The following is an 8,755-nucleotide window of genomic DNA, read 5'->3' on the forward strand; positions in this document are numbered from 1 at the left end:
AGCTTTTCCTTCTTAGCAGAAGGAGGTTTTTGTCACACGATGTATCACTGTGGCTGCCATAGCCGCTATATATACACTGTGCTATAACGCCATACAAAAACTCCAACCAGGACGCCTGCTGTCTTCACACGCTAATGCTGCTACTGTACTTTGAATATAGTGTTTTTCATATTAGTTTAACAAGTATTACGAATGTTTACTAATTTGAAAGGAATCTCCGGTGCAAAAGTTCCCAGAGGATGGTTTCTAAATTATTTACTTATGGATTTGATCATGTTAATGACACAATCATGCTAATAACATAGCCTAATAAAACATTTAAGATAATGGGTTAAGTCAACTTTTTCCAGATTGTTTTCTGTTGTTACAGGATAACACCAAAAAAAAAAGAAACAATTTGAATTTTCTTTTACCCTCCCACTAGTCCACTGAGTATACTTTTTCGTCAGGGTCTAATTATTTTTTGGGAAATTATCTGTTTTCTTTTTAGGCACAGTGACTTTGGGCTTCACTTCAGGACAGGTTTTTGTATGACCACATATCACTGTGGTTCCCACTCCATACACAGTGCCACATGCTCATACAAAAACCTGACGTGCAGTTTTAACTTTTTATATTGAAAGGTATTGCTTCTAAGCCCCTGTTGCCTGATACATCCATTTATGTAAGATCACATTATTGTCGATGTTTCTCTCTCTGCTTTTCATTTCTAAAGTTTTGTTGGACGATTGTGTCACCTACTTGTTTTCCGTATGAACACTACATCTCCTTCTCAGTGGAAGGAGGTTTTTGTTACATGATGTATCACTGTGGCCGTTATACTGCACTGTGATGTAACTCCATACAAAAACTCCACCCTCTTGTGGATACTCTCTTGTTTAAGGTAAAGGCATTTGTGTGCCATGACAGCCAGTGTGGCTGCAAATGCTTTTATCTTAAACAAGAGTTTTTGAAAAATAAATAATTTTGTAATGTTAAGATCTAATCATGTGGAAGGAATCAACTCTGCAAATGTTTCTTGATGATTGATTTAAATATGAATATTTTTAGGAGTGGTAGTTTCACAGGAATAAAACGAGTACATGTATACAGTTACATTGTGTGGTAAGACTGCAAACATGGACACATGACATCCATGTCATTTGAATGAGAAACAAAAGCATTGTAGCATAAAACAAAGAAAAAAGCCTCCGACATGATGATGCATATTTCATACCCAATATATTTTTTGTAGTTTGGGTGCTACAAGGGAGTACTGTATGAGTGGTATACAAACATTTATTAAGTCTCGAAAGTTCTGCACATTGAGAATTTCAGTTGCTTTGGCTCACTGGATTGTAATGAAGCCACAGCTTCCTATGAGTGTTTACATGCAGCTTTCATTGACAGTATGCAGACCTTTGCATCTCTTTAGAGGTTTTTGTAATGGTGTGAATCACTGTGGCCACCCCGGTACACAATGAAACATCACAATGCAAAAACCTGTGCCACAGTGTAGCTGTCATACCCTTCTCTGAAATACACAATACAACAGCTGTTTTCAAAATTGAATATTCAAGTAAAACAGCTTTTGTGGGATTATAATGACCATTTTACTTGTTTTCTGTTATTATGCAATAGCTTTGTTTGATGGCAGGACTAATTAGATGGATTTTTTTATACATGTGCTAATGATGAAAGTCTTTCAGTAACTTTAATGTGTGTGTGTGTGTGTGTGTGTGTGTGTGTGTGTGTGTGTGTGTGTGTGCTTCTTTGGAGGATCAGCAAAGACATCGTACGGTATTTATGGGGTTTTGTAATATTTTGTACGTTTGATGGCAGCCCACCTTTTCACTGTACTGATACTTTTCAGTTACAACTAAAATTACAAAGGAAATATTTAACTTAAATTTCATGGCTTTTAGTTAAAATATGCATGCACATGTACATTTAATATGGTCCCAGAATGTGAATGTGTAAAAAATGTTTAAAATATTTTCATTAAACTACCGAACAATTTCAAGAGATGGGGAAATAATATTTCATTATAAAATATATAAAATCTTACTTTCATAAATACATGCGGGGGACAGAGTATTGGAAACACTTCTCAGTGTAATGAAATGCAGCACCACGAATATTGCTTCGTAAATTACCACAGAGTTGAATCAGCAGTGTCACAGGGTCAACACACCTTTAACGTCATATTGCAGTTGTGTTGACTTGAATTAGATTCTATGACTGTGACATTGTATACGCTGACTCAGTTTGGTAAATGGAGGGATTAATGGGGTTAAGAAGACAGACGAGTCTCTGGCTTTTGTTACGGTGTGTCGCACTGTGCCATAACTCCAGCTAGCAGGAACCACAGTGACACAAGCACTTACCAAAATCTTACCACACATGCAAGAGGCCGCATGTTGTTTTTTTTACTTTGTCAGGAAAACAGAAAGTTTTGAATAGGTTTAGAGAGAGAGAGATTGTTTTACAAATAGAAGAGAACAATACTTTGTATTGTTTTTTTGGCAAAAATACCCCCTCTTTAGTACTTATATTTATCGTAACTTAGTAGAAGCACATTGAAATAGTGGAAAGGTTATGTGTTCCAAATCACCACCTTTCCATGTCTTTACAGAATCTCTCCACAAGGTGGCAGTCTTCACTCACTTTTCTGACTTTTCTGATAACCAGCTGGCTGCACACCGATGATGTCCCTCCAGCACATCAACATTTTTGAAAGTGTTCAGCTGGTAGCTATGACTCAAGTACTGAGTCTGAGGAACAGATAGTACACATGTTGAATCATTAACTGACAAATAACCTAATAAATAACTGTGAATAATGAATACATAGTTTAGAAGAAGTTGTAGTTCAAGCTGTGCAAAATATTGGCAGGTTATTAATGAATGTTTACAACGGCACAAAAAATAATACTTAAAAACAGATGTTGCCACATTTTTTCAATGTGCAATTCCTCTAAATGTTGTTACCACCCTGACACGCAGCAGCTTTTAATCCCGTCTTTGGTTAGCGTGTGCAACAAATCATACAGAAATAATGATTCACAGTCACCTTTGTGAGAATGAATTAGAGGGAAACACATACTAGCAGCACCGTCATCCATATTCTGGTTAGCTTGATCTGCCCGAGGATGCTGTAAATGCTCCTGGTGATGATTTTGAAGAGATTTACCATCAGGAATCATATTTTAACTGCCATATAAGTTCTTGGCCGACTCTGCATCTTCTTACAATATCCCAGTCAGTCAAGCTGTGGCAATGAGAGAGACGCTCTCAATACAAAACTAAAAAGAAGTTACAAGGCCACACTCATCACACAAGATCTCAAGCTTCCAGCTCCTTTTGCTGTGTGCTGCCATGATGTTCTAGATACCAAAAAAGAACACTATGAAATTATCCATCTCTATATCAAACATGAGCTTACAACTCTGCACCACTCAGCCAAACAACGTAACACAGAAATATACTGTATCTGCTATTTCATAGCCTGCATCTCCTGCAATTACTTTTATGTTTGAGTTTATAAAATTCTGTATTTGATATCTCTCAATTTATCCTGCTACTTCATGGTGTTTCACACATTTTTTCGCGTTGCCTTTGTCTGTGATGCATCTGCACTATGAATGTCAGCCACTTTATGGGAAGATACACAGTATGCCGATATGCAAATAAATACAGTGAAATATGGTTCTCTTGTTTCGAGGAAGTTTATTTGTAGCTCTGACCGTTTCCACAAAGTTTCACTACTACAGGTGTGGTCCCTGAGGTGCAGAAGAAGTGGGGAAGTGACTCTCTAAACATGATATGTTTAGAAATGCCAGGAAACGGACAGACCTTCAGAGCTCCACTGATAACAGACGTTGCTGGTATGCTGACTTGATGTGGTGTTATTTTTTTAAATGTTCTTACATTAGCTCAGTGTTTCGACAAAATCCTCAAAAGCCTTTCTTGTTTATCACAAGCACACTATCGCTCATATGCATACTCTCTTTAATATATTTAATCATGTGGCTGTCCGTATTATTATAAGTATTACATCTATTGAATTAAAGATGAAAGCAAATATGATCAACACGATGAACAAACATGAAAAGTTTAGATATATATTCAAACAATAAAATGAAAAACAACATACAGAATATATTTATCTTGACTACAGTGCAGTTTGATATTTATGTGTCTATAAAAGTTAATAATACTTTACCAACACATTTTATTGACACTAAAAGTCTTCAAGAAAAGTAATGAATAACGTTTCTATTCATAATACAACTACAATAGCCAATGCAGGAACATCTATTCATCTAAATGACTAAGAAATACATTTGTATCTTTATTTTTCTATAGGTAACAGAGAAATTCACTTTTAGTGACTTAGTTAATCAATATATATGACAATCATTTAATTTAGCACTCATGTAAATGTTTTTTAAACAATAAAAGTCAGAAAACAAATGAAGACCTGTAGTCCATGCTCTGCATCCATCTCATCTTATGGCTTCTTCATCTGGAAAAAACAAACAATACAAAAAAAAGAAATATATATATAACATTATATTGACTGCTCAAATACAGATTATTAAACGGTGGTAAAGTGTGATTGATTACTTCAATCTAGAGATTCATCCAGCTGGAGAATTGACGCTCAACCGATCTATTTGTCTTCACTACAGTAAAGCTTCGGCCATCAAACATTCTGCAGGACAAGTCTGCTCTGTAACAATTATAATATCTGTACTTAAAGATGGCTTCTGTGTGGTATCATGCGGCATTTAAAGATTGTCTGTGGCTGGTGAGGCTCTTCACTCTGCTGCTGCTAAATGCTGACCAGGCACTGGTGCTGGTTGGACGTGCAAATAAACTCTGTTCACTGAAAGTGATGCACTTTTACACCACTTCACTATGTAATTGTGTCTATCAAAATCCACACAACAAGCCTGTAATGTCACGGGTTTGTTATTGCCAGATGGAGCAATTCACCAGTCAGAAAGAATGATTTGGTGTCTATTAACAAATCAGATTTTGCTGATAATCAATTATATATATGTTTTGTCTCTTTTGTCTAATTTCATGAAGCCTAATGGATGACATTGCTATCGCACCCACAGATAAACTATTCAAAGATCAGTTGGTAAACATGTTCTTGCCTTTATGCGTAGCCTATTTTATTATTTACATGCCCAGGCTTTATTTTATAACTTGTAACATACTTGGTTAAACTCATTTTCAGTGAATGCATGAATCCCGTATTACATCTTAATCAGTCTTAAGTCCTTCGTGCAGCTGAAATGCAGAGAAAAGCCTGCATGTTTACCTTGACCAGGCTGAATATCATGCTATAAAGGAGAGAGGATATGAAGAGGAATATGAAGGAGGAGGTTGTGGACCACAGGCTGCTGTACTCATCCTCCTCAATGGCCTCATCTGTGCAGCTCATAGCAAGATGCAGATTTAAAGCTGGAATAGAATGTAAGAAGAGGAAGGTATAGGCGGGTTAGATGTGTGTGTCTGTGTGTATGTTAACGTTTTATTAAGATAACGCGTAGATGCCCTTTTCTGCTCATGAACTGGAATCAAGCATTATTATCATACGTCGTGTGGACGTTAATCCATCTGAACAGTGGAACAGTGCAGTATACTAGGTATCACCGAAAGCTACTCATACAGCGTTTGTTTTAAAATATTGAAGTCATGCGTGAACAGGCAGCAAAAGTTTCTTCATGCAACATTTATTTGAAACAGTCAGCACACGTATCACGTTGTTAGACAGTATGACAAACACAGATTAAAACACGACATGTTGACAAACACAAGTACATTGTCATATTGACTGTTATTTTTACAATCACAAAGACAGGTTCCCGTGACAGAGAGTACACACAGACATAACGGCACATTAGCACAAAATGCCACATTTAAAGCTGAATCTATTATTTCTTACATTCAGTGGAGCCACTTTGGGCCTTAGACACGTTTCTGGATTCAATAGAGCTTTCGTTGCCAGCAGGCCAGACGTTGCAGGAGAACATGTCGTACTTGTTCCACTTTTCCTTGGAGGTGCTGTAAACACTTGTAACTAAGAAGCCGTGTTTGGTCCGCTGAGGGGGGAAGTTGACGCCTTCATTATAGATGCTGACGCTTTGTATACTATATTCTAACCAGGCGATGTAGTAGTCCTGCTGCACAGGACTGGACACCAGACACACCAGAGTGACCTCAGCCGAGTCTCCTTTGATGTCTTCCTCTGGGAGGATGTGGACAGTTACTTTTGGCTCAGTCCCATCTGAAAGAGAGGTTCATATTTAAGCTTTGCTTTTGCTATATTTGGATAGTGACAGGATTGTGTGTGGTCTCCCCAGACTTACAGATTACTGCTCTACTACTCAGTCTCCATCACTTAGATACATACCTTTGATGATAGTCAGATCTTGAGTAACTGGTGTCATATTGTCACTAACGGCAGAACAGCTCACGCTGTTGACTCTCTGCCAATCAGAGCGACTACGAGTCAACGTGCTGATTCTGCTGCTTCCGGAGTTTTTTTGTTCAGAGATGTTGTCAGTCACAGTTTGTCCATCAATTTTCCAAATGATTTGAATGTTGTTTAGAGTGATCTGGTTCTGTCCAGTCATTTTACACTCCAACTTTGCCTGGTTGTCGTTGAAAATGTCGTAGGCACTTGGTGGTTTCAGTGTCACCGTGATATTAGGAGAAGAGGCCTCTAAGCATGTGGAGGAAGGAGGAGAAGAGGCCTCTATGCATGTGGAGGAAGGAGCAGAAATAAAGATCAGTCTGTAATAATTCATTTCAAATGTGAATGTAAAATACCAGACAGATTAGGTCAAACATGACAAACGGATGTTATTACAGAACAGTTTCTGAATAAAATAAGATTAACAAGATAATGTGTACTCATAGAAATACAGTAAGGGAACCATACTTTTTTCCAATATGACGCTTTTGGTGCCTTCTTGGTGAGTCACAGAACATGTAAAAGGACTCTTTGAATTCCAGTCAGACTGTGATACTTGGAGCAAACTGACTCCTGTATATTTGTTGCTTCTCCCAGTTGAAGGATACTGGGCAGAGGTCAGGGCGGTCCCACTGACATCGGTCCACTGGAAAGTAAGACTCTTTGGGTAGAAGTCGTGTGCAAGACAACCAACAGTGATTGGATCTGCATCCTTAGGTCGACACTGAACCAAAGGGAACAGAGTTGGTGCTGCGGCTGTGGCTGTGAAAGTGTCAAAACATATAAATACCAATATAAGTCAAATAAATATACACAGATAATCAACGGCGTGTCTAAAAGTGAATCTATAAAATGTTGCACATTGTTGAATGATGAGGCTGAAGACAGATAAATCTGCCCAAGTGTGTATTTTAATGAATCATACTTCTGGATAAAGAACGTCCTGTTGATTATTTTTGTATATCTGTTCAGCACATAGATGTAAACATACTGGATCTGAGTTTGTACAATGGAACTTATAAGTATTACTGCACTGTTTTGTGATATATTTGATCAATTTAAAACATGTTTGCCATGTCTTGCATTGGTCCGATACTCTTTGGGTAGAAGCCGTTCGCAACCCAACCATTTATCTTTAGTCCCAGAGTTACACCGGACAAAGGGAACCGAGTAGGCGAGACCCAAAGTGTTTGGTGTTAAAAGATGATGTGAAATTTATAATCATACAAATAACTAAATATGTTATATAACCACAGAGCTCTGTGAAATATTATGTCATACTTTTTACATTATTCAATTATTGCAACCTATTCTCATAATGACCTATTCATTTTTTTAATACTGAACAATTTGGGTATATCGTTGAAAATGCTTTTGGTTATCGTTATAACCATGTAAAGACTGTAACTTCAAAATCAGAAGATTATCAGTAAATAATCAAAATGCAGCTTATTGTTGATGGATTTGAGCATTTCACAAAACATTTTGAAGGAACAAAGTCAGGTTTATCTTATAGCTATGTATTTATATATATATATATATATATATATATATATATATATATATATATATATATATATATATATATATATATATATATACCATATTCCTATTTCAAAACTGTAAAACAGTATAATTAATTGTATAAAATGGTAATCGAAAATAAATTGGATGTCAATGTGAATACAATGAGGCAAGCATTCATCAGCCGCAATTACAATCCATCTGAATACATTCTAAGATCAGCTCAAACCCTCGCTTTCATTCAGTTAAAGCCAAATAATAACTTTTTAAAATGCTTTCTAAGAAACCGCTGCCTTAGAAACATCTGCCTGATCTCTCGTTTGTCCAACATCATCGTAAACCTGAATAAGACCATGAATTAAACTTCTCTACCACTAACATCAAATTAAAATAAATATAATAAAAACATAATGTTGAAATGTGACTTACCTGACGATACTGTGACTTCAGTCCCACTTCCCCAGTAGTCAAAAGCATCACAGTGTTGCATCTCCACTCACTGCTTGAACAAAAACCTAACGTACCAGAAAAACGCATTAAAACCTCATTAAGTGACTGAAATACACAGAAATCCTGCTCAGAATATTGCCATGATTGTATCCTGAGTTTGTTTTGTTTCTTTCGCTGATTCTCAATCAGTTGTACAAGTTATTTTACTGGACGATGACATTTACGTCTGTGAACAAACTGTGACTTTAATCTACTTTTTAACTAACTTTTCATTACTAATCTCCTTATTAAAGTGATAAACACAGTAATT

General features: G+C 36.7%; 1 gene segment (V, D, J or C); it reads right to left on the reverse strand.

Annotated features, from left to right (window-relative positions):
* Window positions 1–3,718: 3,718 nt before the first annotated feature.
* On the reverse strand, window positions 3,719–8,469 carry LOC306709535 (immunoglobulin heavy constant gamma 3-like). The segment is given in 6 exons: window positions 8,425–8,469; window positions 6,940–7,233; window positions 6,409–6,753; window positions 5,941–6,282; window positions 5,314–5,456; window positions 3,719–4,506 (listed from the first exon to the last, which is right to left on the reverse strand).
* Between the last annotated feature and the right edge of the window lie 286 nt (window positions 8,470–8,755).

Source organism: Pholis gunnellus (genome assembly GCF_910591455.1).
Source record: "Pholis gunnellus genome assembly, chromosome: 17".
Classification (NCBI taxonomy): domain Eukaryota; kingdom Metazoa; phylum Chordata; class Actinopteri; order Perciformes; family Pholidae; genus Pholis; species Pholis gunnellus.